The following is an 11,818-nucleotide window of genomic DNA, read 5'->3' as shown; positions in this document are numbered from 1 at the left end:
AAGAATCATTTCCCAAATAACCACATGTATCACAAGAATATGAAAATGAAAATGCATGCACATCATTCTCAATTATGGAGGGAGGGTTAACACGATTTTGTTGAACATTTTGAACATAAGAGGGAGAATCAACCTCAACTTGTGGTTCAATCAATCGTGTCACTCTCCCAAACCCATAATTAGCATCCGTCATAGCCACTTTCTCAAGTAAAGATCTTGCCTCATCATCACCCAAACTATCAAAGGCACCTCCGGCCGATGCATTTATCAAATCTTTAATGGCATGATGCAAATTGTTAAAGAAAGTTTGTGTGATTAGCCAAATTGGGATCCCATGATGAGGGCAAGCTCTCAAAAGTTCATTTAACCTTTCCCAAGCCTCACTTACATTCTCAAACTCGCCTTGATGAAAAGTAAAGATCTCATTTCTTAGTTTGGCGGTTTTAGAAGGTGGAAAATATTTGGTAAGAAAGGCTTGGGCAAGGTCATCCCAAGTAGAAAATGTGCTAGGAAGGTGAGAATATAACCATCTTTCGGCTCTATCCCCAAGAGTAAGGGGAAAGAGCATGAGTTTTACAACATGTTCGGACACACCATTCTTCTTCACCAAAACGCATTTTCTATTAAACTTCTCCAAATGGTCCAACACATTCTCATTTGGTAGACCAAGAAACACATCTTTTTGAAAAATTTCAACCCAATCCGGATGCAAGTCAAGCTCCACATCCTCTCCAATATCAATAGGAGAGGCAAACAATTTCGGATCGGGTCTACTATGATCACGTAAAGACATGGATAAAGACATTATTGAATACACGACACTAAATGCAAGACTCTAAATGCAAGTGACTAACAACTATAACTAAAGATGCAAGTAAACAAACAACATATTTTTTTTTCTTTTTCAAATATTCATTTTTCTTTTCAAAAGCTATAAAATGACTAATCCCAAAACTAAACTAAGACTTATATCTAACAAAACACCATCCCCGGCAACGGCGCCATTTTGATATACCGGTTTTTGCCGTCACTTTCGGTACCAAAAACTATTTGTAAAGTAACCCAATTTAAGTAGTATAAATCGGGGTCGAACCACAAGGATGGCGGGGTTAGGCTACAAGTCTAATGTTTAGTTCTAGTCTAGTCGGTCGATGAGATTGATGTTGAAAATATTCTAAAAGTAACTAAAACAAGAAATGAATGAATAACTAACAAGTTAACAATGAAAGTAGATATAAAATGACTAATTAAGGGAGTTAGGGGGATTAAGGGGGTTCATGTATCAAATTGAGTTTTCAATGGGGTTTAAAGATTCATTAATCGACAAAGTATAAGTGCTAAAATGAGGTCTTAATACTCTCTCGAGTTACTAAGTATCCAACCACCCTATTACTCACTCTCGTGACAATAATAAGAAACGGTCTCATCCTAAATGCGCCTAATCAAGTCCCGGGTCTCCCACATCGACTCAATAACAAGGTCAAATAACACTAATCGTCATTAGGGTTACACAACACATTAAAGTACCAATTAAGTGACAAATTAACACAAGTTACTTAACGATTAACGATAATAATGACTACCCATTAAATGAAATCCCAATTTAATACACTAATCCCTTCCCCCTAACTAATTATCTACTCTAACATAATTAAGGACACAATAATTAAGCTACCCACTAATAATAAATATGTAATAAACATAATTAAACGAATAAAGTAACAAACTTGGATTGAATTAACAAGTAAGACTAACATAAATAATGAAATGAAAATGATAAGAACAATAAAAAAAGAGATGAGAAAATTGTACCATATGAAAGGAGATTGCATTAATGGGATAGATCTATAACTTGAATACAAAAAGATTATACCTTGAACCGAATTGATGAACAAAATTAATATCTAATTAAACTAATAAGGAGGAGAAATAATAGGAGGTTTTATTTTGAGACCTACTTTTTTTCTAACTACTCGCTTTCTACTCTAAAGTCTCTTTAGCGTCTAAAATTGTGGGTCGAGGGTTTTATTCCCTCAATACAAAATATATTAAAAGACAAAACCACCCTTCACTTAAACTCCCCAAAAAGAGTGAAAGCAAAGGGCAAGATTGTCACTCTCTTTGTTCTCTTCAATACTCAGATAATTACAAATCAATCGGGTCAATCAAATCCAAACCACAACCAGACGACGACGCATGTGTCGACTTCGGCACGACGAGACAAATCGGAACTGGTTTTCGATAACTGAAGTCCGGTGTGCTGGTGTGACTCGGTTTTTGAACTGAGAACGATGGTGGAGTTGGATGCGGTGGACGACCTGGTGGCGCAGCTTGTTGCAAATCAAATTGGCGGCTGATTGAATTGGTGTTTGTCGATGTTGTTGCTGCTTCAATGGTGGTTCAACAATGGTGGTCGATTGAAGTCGGGCTGATGCGAGGCTGCTCACGGTTGAGGAATTGGTGGCATTTGAGTTTATTGTCGGATTTGATTGATGATGACCAAGTCGGGTTCGGCATTGAACCGTGATAGCTGCTGATGGGGTTGTTACTGTTGGTGTTTGTCGAATTTGTCGACATGGTGATTGATGAAATGGTCATGGTGAATGGTGGTGGAAGATGATGATGGGTTTGTCAATGGTGGTTAGTTGTCTGTTGTCGTGGTGGACGATGGTTGTTTGTGTGCAGGTGGAATGGAGCTCGGGGATGATGTTGAATGGAGGCGCATGAGTTTAATGGTGGATGAATGGTGTTGAGGTGATGGTGAATTGCAGGAAGGTTGAAGATGATGAAATGGTGGTCTAATGTGGAAATGGTGACTGTCGAGATGATGGGGGACTGTGTGAGGGTCAAAGGTTGACTTTGAAATGCTTCTTTATTTTATTTCCTTTGACCCGTCTTGATTCCGTCTCGTTTCACTTGCTCGAATCTCCACTTTATTATACGTCTCACCTACAAATTATATTTAATTAAATAAAAGTAATAATAGTAATAATGCTAATATGATATAAAAAACCGACTAAGATGACTAATTATTATAAATTAGTAAATGAAATGAGCTATTAAAACAATTAAGCACGTAAAATCGAGTCGGAATAAGGTATAAATGCGGGGTAAAAAACGACTAAAATACTACTTATCAGACGGTAGGGAGGGTTACCCCCTAAAAAAGAAAAAAAAAAAGAAATCTATAAGTTTAGAAAATGAAATTAAATAATAGAAATCAATATACACAAGCCAAAAGTAAAGTGAAAATTATGTTTAAAATGAAATATGCGAATGTGATATAATGGCAGAAATGTCGATGTTGCCTTGAAATGCGTGCCCGCGAATCTAGGAAGTCTGAAACATGGTAAACTTCTCGTATTTACCAAAATAAAACCCCGCAGGAATAGGAAATCATGCGTTATAGAATTAGGAAAGATCCAACGCGGAAATCACAGAAGTGAGACCGGGGAAGAGGCGCAGCATGAGCTGCGTCCGTTCTGGCGGATTTTTGGAAACAGCAATTAGTATAAATAGAAGCGTCGACGAAGCTTAAATTCACACAAATCTTTCGTCTCTTCTTCGTCTATTCACATAAAACTCCCAAAATAAATCTTCAAAAAGAGAATTGTCATCATGAATACTTTGGAGATCCGTTTGAAGGAATGGACCAATGAATTTTCAAATATGGAGAAGCATGACATGGGTGCTTATAACCTTGGGTCTTTATTGAGTTTGAAACTCATTAAGGTTGTGAAACCGTTCTTGGATGCTTGCCTTGACTATTGGGACCCGAATTATCATGTTTTCGCGTTTCCGGAGGGTGACATTTGCCCATTTTCTGAAGAAATTGCTGCTATTGGTGGGTGGGATCCCGAACATTTACCTGCCATTCCGTCCACTTCACAAGGGTATAAGAGCAAATTCGAGAGACTTGCTTGGGACCGACTAGACTCGAGGTGGACCGTTTAGTTACCCCGAAAGGCGTGAGAATGTTGGACTTTGTAGACCGATTCATCAACAGGGCCGACCCTACTATTTCTCATGTTGCTAGGAGGAGGGCATTTGGCTTTTGTTTGCTGCACGTGTATGTCTTCCAAGGACACGTTGATGAAGATTTGAGAGGTGATCCCCGTCTTTTGGGTCTTATTGAGCAAATGGAGCTGCGCAGGAGCCCAGCTTGCTTATGCTTAGGGGAGATTATTTTGGGTTTGGATAATAGGAAATCCAACCGCGATTTGCAGTTCTTGGGGAGTCCCGTCATTTTGCAGGTAAAAGACATCTTCTTTTTTTTTTTTTTTTTTTTTTTTTTTTTTTTTTTTTTTTTTTTTTTTTTTTTTTTTTTTTTTTTTTTTGATGTCTAATGCCTGCTCTTGGTAGGTTTGGCTTATGGAACGGCTCCGATTGATCGAGCCCCCAGTTCATGCACTTTCCTATCATGCTCGTTCGATTGCGATGAGGACGCGGTTGTACATGGTGGACTTTACCTGGGTCTGTGACTAGTGGAAGAACAAGCTGAAGAATGATGATGGTCCGTTGATTAGGTGGGTTGTACCGTGGTGGCACCTCAAGTCTGTCACTGGAGTATCTTCTTTGGATCCCACTAGGTCCGTGCGCATTCCGGGATTGGAGTTTATGGTATGCATCTTTCCGGAAAGACTGATGAGGCAAGTTGGGCTGAAGCAGAAGATCCCTAGGCTTGATACCGTCCCGCAGACTGCTATGGCACTTACTACAGAAAGCCGAAGAGAGTGGGCTATTAAATGGGCCCAAAGAAATATGTGGTTCTTGAGCTTCTCCGCCAATGCTTTGTGGGTGTCGGATTCTTATCTGATGTGGAGAAAGGCTGCAACTCCGGAAGAGCGCGAGAGACTGAGGAAACGCGAGCCTGTTGACTACAAGGTGCGCGAGGGAGAGAAAGAGAAGGAGAAGCATCTGGCAGAGGGAGAAGAAGAAGCTGGGTTTCAGGTCGTTCATCCTTCGAAGAAATCAAAGACTACTCCTGTCGCGGAAATGGTGGTTGGCAAGAATGGCAGAGTCAGGCCTCGAGAAAGACCGTTGGTGATTAGGTCTGAAGTGGTGCAAGAGCGCCCGGCTCGAGGTCGTGACAAGAAATATGACAAGAATGACAAGGGCAAGGGGAAGATGGAGGAATAGCCCGAGTCTTTATTTATTATTTGATTATTATTATTATTGTTTTTGTAATAAAAAGGAGGGATTTTTTTAGAATCCTAGCCTATTCTATTTTTATTATGTAACGTATTACTATTATTTAGGAAATGAATGAAATAAAAGGTTAAATGGTTATGAAACCGTTAAAATTTTCTACTTTATTATTCTTGTCGAATTTCAAATGCAATGCAAATGTCCTTCTATTTACATTTTAGATATAATGGGTTGAATCCTGTGAAGGATTGCCTACGTATTCACTTGAAAAAGCGAAATCAAACCCTTGCGCGTAGTTCGAGTAAATATAAAAGAATAATTGTTCGAAGCAAGAGCTTGTAATGAACATAGAAAATAAGCATGAGCTTTTGCTTACTCTGGAGGTGCGAATTTAGTTTATTTGATGATATGAGGATGACAAACTTGTCAAAATGCAAGAGCACAGTGACACTAGCTTATTTCAGCTTGGCCAGGGGCCGTTTATTTAGTGCCACAAGCGCGACACATGGGTTTACGCGAGGCGCGTGTTTGGTCCTATTCTAGGCATAGTATCGTTTCAGTTGGTCGAGGTTTGTGGGGTTTGAAAACTCATTCCCATCTAAGTCTGTAATTCTAACCGCACCCCCTGGGAGTATGGATTTGACTAGAAATGGTCCGGCCCAATTAGGTTTGAATTTTCCCCGTGGGTCAATAGGTAAAAGAGCTCTAACCGATTTGAGTACTAGGTCTCCTTCTTTGATGTTTCTTGGCCTAACTCTTTTGTTGAAAGCTCGTTTGATACGGGCTTGATATGTTTGGACATTATGTAAGGCGCGTAGCCTACGTTCATCCAGGAGGATGAGTTCTTCATATCTATCCCTCTTCCAATCGGCCTCCGGGATTTGACTTTCTAGTAGAATACGCAGGGATGGTATCTCTAGCTCGACTGGTTGTACGGCTTCCATGCCGTAGGTCAAATAGAAAGGAGTAGCCCCAGTGGGCGTCCTAACAGACGTACGATACCCCCATAAGGCAAAGGGTATTTTGCTTGGCCAATCTCTGTAGTTGTCGATCATTTTCTTGAGAATCGTGACAACATTCTTGTTTGCCGCCTCTACCGCGCCGTTAGTCTGTGGTCTATAGGGCGAAGAGTGGTGATGCTTAATCTTATACTTGGCTAGCAATTGCTCGGTTTCAGCTTGGAAGTGTGACCCATTATCGCTAATGATCTCATGTGGGCAACCATATCGACAGATGATGTTGTTTTGTATGAACTTTGCCACATTTTTGGCTGTAAGACCAGTGTAGGAAGCCGCTTCTACCCATTTGGTAAAATAGTCAATTGCCACTAGAATGAAACAAAGGACCTCCTGTTCCGGCTGGGGTTATCTTCCCGATTATGTCAATTCCCCATGCAGAAAATGGCCAAGGAGATGTCATCGTGTAGAGCAATGAAGGAGGGACATGTTGTACATTCCCGAAGATTTGACAATTATGGCAATGTCTCACGTATTTGATGCAATCGGATTCCATCGTGGTCCAATAATATCCCAAACGCGTGATTTTCTTTACCATCATAGGCCCACTCATGTGAGGACCGCATTCTCCGTCGTGGACTTCTTCCATCACCTTTCGTGCCTGTGAATGATCAAGGCAAGGCAGCACTACACCAAGAGGTGTTCTTTTGTATAATTCTCCTTGCATCAGAATATATTGGGAAGCTAGTAGGCGTATAGCGCGTTGTCCCCTCTTGTCCATATCCGGTGCATAGGTACCATTAAGCTTGAAATTCAGGATTGCTTGGAACCATGGTTCCTGTGTGATTTCCTCTTCATCGGTGATTTGGTGGACATAAGCCGGCTCTGACCATCGTTCGATGCACAAAGGCATTTCCATCATGTGATCTGGCATGTTTATCAAAGATGCAAGTTTCGCAAGAGCGTCCGCAAATTGATTTTCCTCCCGAGGTAGGTGTAGGTATGTTACATGATCAAAGAATTGGGCGACTTGGTCTATCCTAGCCTGATAGGGTGCGAGGCTTTCACTTCGGATTTTCCAAGATCCTGTAACTTGGTTGATGATCAGTGATGAATCCCCATGTACTCGGAAGTTTTTAATGCCTAAGCTTACTGCCGCTTGTAGTCCAATGAGACAAAGCTTCAGATTCTCGGCATTGTTTGTCACCTCGAAGTCGAGTTTGACAGCAATCGGTGTATGCTCACCTTCAGGAGAAATGAGCAACACTCCTATTCCGAATCCTCTTAAGTTGGATGCTCCGTCAAAGTATAGGTCCCAGGAGTCTACATCCGTTTGGAGTATATCCTCGTCGGGAAATGACCAAGTATCTATGGCTTGTGTGTCGTTGATAGGATTTTCTGCGAAGAATTCGGCGACGGCGCGACCTTTTATAACTTTCAGTGGCACATATTTAAGGTCGAATTAAGAGCATCGAGTCCATCTTGCCGGCGTCCGTTGAGGACGGGTTTCTCGAAGAGGTATTTGACTGGATCCATTTTGGAGTATATCTTGACGGAGTAGCTAAGCATGTAGTGACGTAGCTTCTTTGTTGCCCACACAAGAGCGAGGCATGTCTTTTTGAGTTGTGAGTATTTGCACTCATATTCCAAGAACTTCTTACTTAGATAGTAAATAGCTCTTTCTTCTCTTCCTACAGTTTGAGCCAGCATGGCACCCATGGCGGTTTCGATTCTTCGTGAGATATAAACCAAGAGGTTGATCTCGTTGTGGCGGCATGAGCACTGGTGGTTTAGCCAATATCTCCTTGATTCGGTCAAACGCCTTTTGACAATCATCATCCCACATGGTGTGGTCTGTTTTATTGAGTTTCTTGAAGATAGGCTCACAAATCATCGTAAGTTTCGATATGAATCGACTTATGTACTGTACTTTTCCCAGGAATCCTCTGACTTCTTTTTCTGTTTGAGGTTGTGGCATTTCGATCAGAGCTTTGATTTTTGAAGGATCTATTTCTATACCGCGTTGGCTAACGACGTATCCTAGGAGTTTCCCAGATGTTACCCCAAATGTGCATTTCTGGGGGTTGAGTCTAATGTTGTACTTTCGTAGCCTTGCGAAGAACTTGCGAAGGTTCGCAATATGTCCCTCTCTTTCCTTGGATTTGACGATCATGTCATCTACGTATACCTCAACTTCTTTGTGCATCATGTCGTGTAGGAGTGTAGTTGCGGTGCGTTGGTATGTAGCTCCGGCGTTGATCAGTCCGAACGGCATTACCATATAGCAATATGTTCCCCATTGGGTGACAAATGCGGTCTTGTGCATATCTTCCATGGCCATCTTGATTTGGTTATAACCCGCATATCCATCCATGAAGGATAGTAACGCGTGGTCTGCAGTATTGTCTACCAATATGTCAATGTGAGGTAGAGGAAAGTCATCTTTTGGACTCGCTTTGTTCAAGTCCCTAAAGTCAACACAAACACGGATTCTCCCATCCTTTTTGGGTACGGGTACTATGTTAGCTACCCAAATCGAATACTCGAAACTTTGATGAACCCGGCTTTGAATTGCTTGTCAACTTCTTCCTTAATCTTTAGAGCACATTCTTCTCATTCGTCGAAGCTTCATTTCACGGGTTTGAAACCTGGCTTAATCGGAATCCTATGTTCGGCGATATCCCTGTCGATCCCTGGCATGTCTTTGTAGGACCAAGCGAAAACGTCTTTGAATTCATTTAGGAGGTCTATGAAATCGGCCCTTTCGGTTAAGCTCAAGGTAGTCCCTATCCTAAGTTCTTTGGGTTCTAGTTCGGTTCCTACATTGATGGGTTCGGTATCCTCTATTACCGGTCCCCCTTCCCCTTCCTGTAGTATTTCTTTGGCTACGTAAGGAGGTATTTTGATTGAGTCTGGGTCTTGGTCATCCTCAGTATCATCGTAAACAGAATTGCACTCAAGATAACGCAAAGAGTAAGCAGAACCTGATTTATTCATATTAAGATTTGAGTAAAGTTGAAACAAAGAAGCCAACCGATTCATGGTCGGTGGCGGCAAAGGGACGATGGTGGGGCATTTCCCGAACTACTGTGACTACTCGAGGCTAAGCTAGGAGAAACGAAGGGAGTGGGGATGACGACAGGAATAGACTCTCTAATGACTTCTCTAGACTCCGACTCCGACTCCGACTCCGACTCGAACTCATCGTCTTCTGGTTCTCCTTTGAACATCTCTCCTTCTCCAGTGGTGAGCTTGAAGAGTCTTCCTTGGTTGTTGGTCCATTTGATCGATTTTCTCCATCCTTTCTGCTGTTTCGTGTCGGTTTCTGTGATCAACGCGGTGGGGTTGAAGCGATCGTCTTGAAGAATCATAGTAATGATCTCATCCTGCGCAGCCCTAACGAATCGGTCTTCTCCAAACAATAGGCTAACAGCTTGTTCGTCTAAGCAAGGTGCTTGACGGGTTTTGACGGTAGGAACCGTTTCTGGAGGAATGAAGTAGCAATCGTGAAAGATCTCGATTCCGGCTAACTTCCTCTCAAGATAATGCCAAGGTTCGGGAAATCCATGAAAGAGTTCTGAACTTCCTTCTTGAACAAAGTACCCATTTAAAGTGGGGAGATATGGCCTCATTTGGACTCCCACGTGCTTGCGATTTTGGACTTGGGCTAGCATTTCGAGAACTTCTTCTTTTGTGGGTTTGTACCCCAGTCCAAGTGGTATTCTTGTTGAGTTGCCTTCCTTGTATGGTGCGAAGGTATTCTTCCGAATTGGGTTTAAAGGCATTCCAGGGAAGTATCCCTGGGATTTGAGTATGTGGTTGACCACCAAGTTGGAGTAGGGATTATAGTATAAGGGTGCCAATTCGCTTTTCTATAACACTTACACTTTGGAAGCCCGCAAGTTCGTATACGGGATCCGCAAGGACTTGATTGTTTGATTGCTTCTCGATTATTGCCTTGATGGGTGACGAAGTGATCGTCACTACTTTGCCATTTAGTGGGATCTTGATCTTTTGATGAAGGGTGGATGTTACCGCTTTGGAAGCGTGAATCCAAGGCCTTCCCAGAAGTATGTTGAATGAAGCTTCGATGTCCACTATTTGGAAGTTAACCTTTCGTTCGATTGGTCCCGTGGCTATGGTTAGGTTAGAGAGTCCTACCACTTTTCGTCGTGTGCCATCATATGCACGCACACCTTGATTGGTAGGGGTCCAATCCGACTCTTTCATACCTAGCTTGTATGCCGTTTTGAGGGGTATGACGTTGACCGCGGAGCCATCATCTACCAAGGTCATTGGCACATTCTTCTTTAGACAAATGACAGTGATGTATAGAGCGAGGTTGTGACTAGCGCCAAAAGGTGGCAAGTCTTCGTCCGAGAAAGTAATAGGATTACTTAGCTTAGGTGATTCTTGGAAGACCAAGTTAACTACATCTTCGGGAGTAGAGTTATGTGCTACATTTAGCTTGGCCAAAGCTTGCAGTAAAGCTTGGCGATGTGGGAATGAGCTTGCTATTAATTGCCGATGAAAGATCACCTTGGTCTTCTGTAATTGCTTGAGCAAATGGTCAGTGGGGTCATCTTCGTTGTCATTTGGTGTGATGACGTTGGTTGAACCGTTTTGAGTAGTGTTTTGATATGGGCGACCCGAACGAGTTAGGTGGTCCACATCTTGGTCTTCACCATTTTGGACTATTTCTTTGACTAGGGAGTTCTCAATGAGATACTCGTCCTCATCATCATCGGCCCAAACCCCATTGACTGCTGCTAGTTCCCTCATTCTCATGATATCACCTTCTACTCGTATGATTTGATCGACTAGTTTATCAACCACGGTGACTACTTCTTGCATAGTGGCATTTTGAGAGAAGATCAATGGTACACGTTCTTTAGGTATTACGTTCGGATTGCGTAAGTTTGTTACCATGCTTTCTAGTTCCCACACTTGTCTATCTACACTCCTTGCCCATGTGATGAAGTCGGAAATGGTAGGGGAGATAGTAGAGTAGAGCCTTTCTTTCTCAATTGCATGAATTTCATTTTCGGTGGGAGAAATGAGGTGTGAGCAATCTAGGGTAGATTCATCACTTGTAATCACTAGAACTCCAAGAGGATTCTGAGTGTTGTTGGGTTTACCTCCTGGTGGTATTGGGAGTCGACCATCTTCAATCATATCTTGAAGCACGTGTTTCAATTTGAAGCATTTTTCTGTGTCGTGCCCTTTGCCCCTATGGTATTCACAGTATGAATTTTCATCCCAAAACTTGGACTTCCTTTCGGGTTCGGGAGTAGGTCCAATGGGTTGGAGTTTACCTTGCTTCATTAACCTTTTTAGAGCGTTGGAGTAAGTATCCCCAAGGTTTGTGAATTTTCTTGGTGGAGTAGTTTTCTTAGATGGCTCGAGAAGGTTAACTTCGTCGGTCTTGCTAGTAGAGCCGTATGAACGACTTGTGGACCCTTGATATCCTCGACCTACCGTTTTGGACAAGAGTCCTTTACGGATGTCGTCTTCGATCCTTGTTCCTAACACGGTCAAGTCCTTGAAAGTCTTGATGTTTTGATATCTCAAATGATTGGCATAGATGGGTTTGAGATTATCCACAAACGTTTCCACAAGAGTAGCCTCATCCGGGCGTTCAACTAGTTGAGTTCTAGTCTTCCTCCACCTACTTAGGAAGTCGGTGAATCCTTCTTTGTCATTTTGGGTAAGAA

General features: G+C 42.1%; 1 non-coding gene across 1 annotated transcript; it reads left to right on the top strand.

Moving 5' to 3' along the window:
- The first annotated feature begins 329 nt into the window (after positions 1–329).
- LOC141624876 (small nucleolar RNA R71) lies at positions 330–436 on the top strand. Its single transcript, XR_012534680.1, has one exon. It is a non-coding gene; the product is annotated as a small nucleolar RNA R71 (small nucleolar RNA).
- The last annotated feature ends 11,382 nt before the right edge of the window (positions 437–11,818 follow it).

Source organism: Silene latifolia, chromosome X, assembly GCF_048544455.1.
Source record: "Silene latifolia isolate original U9 population chromosome X, ASM4854445v1, whole genome shotgun sequence".
NCBI classification, from domain to species: domain Eukaryota; kingdom Viridiplantae; phylum Streptophyta; class Magnoliopsida; order Caryophyllales; family Caryophyllaceae; genus Silene; species Silene latifolia.
Note: the sequence above shows the minus strand (reverse complement) of the source record. Positions and strands in the feature narration are given on the sequence as shown.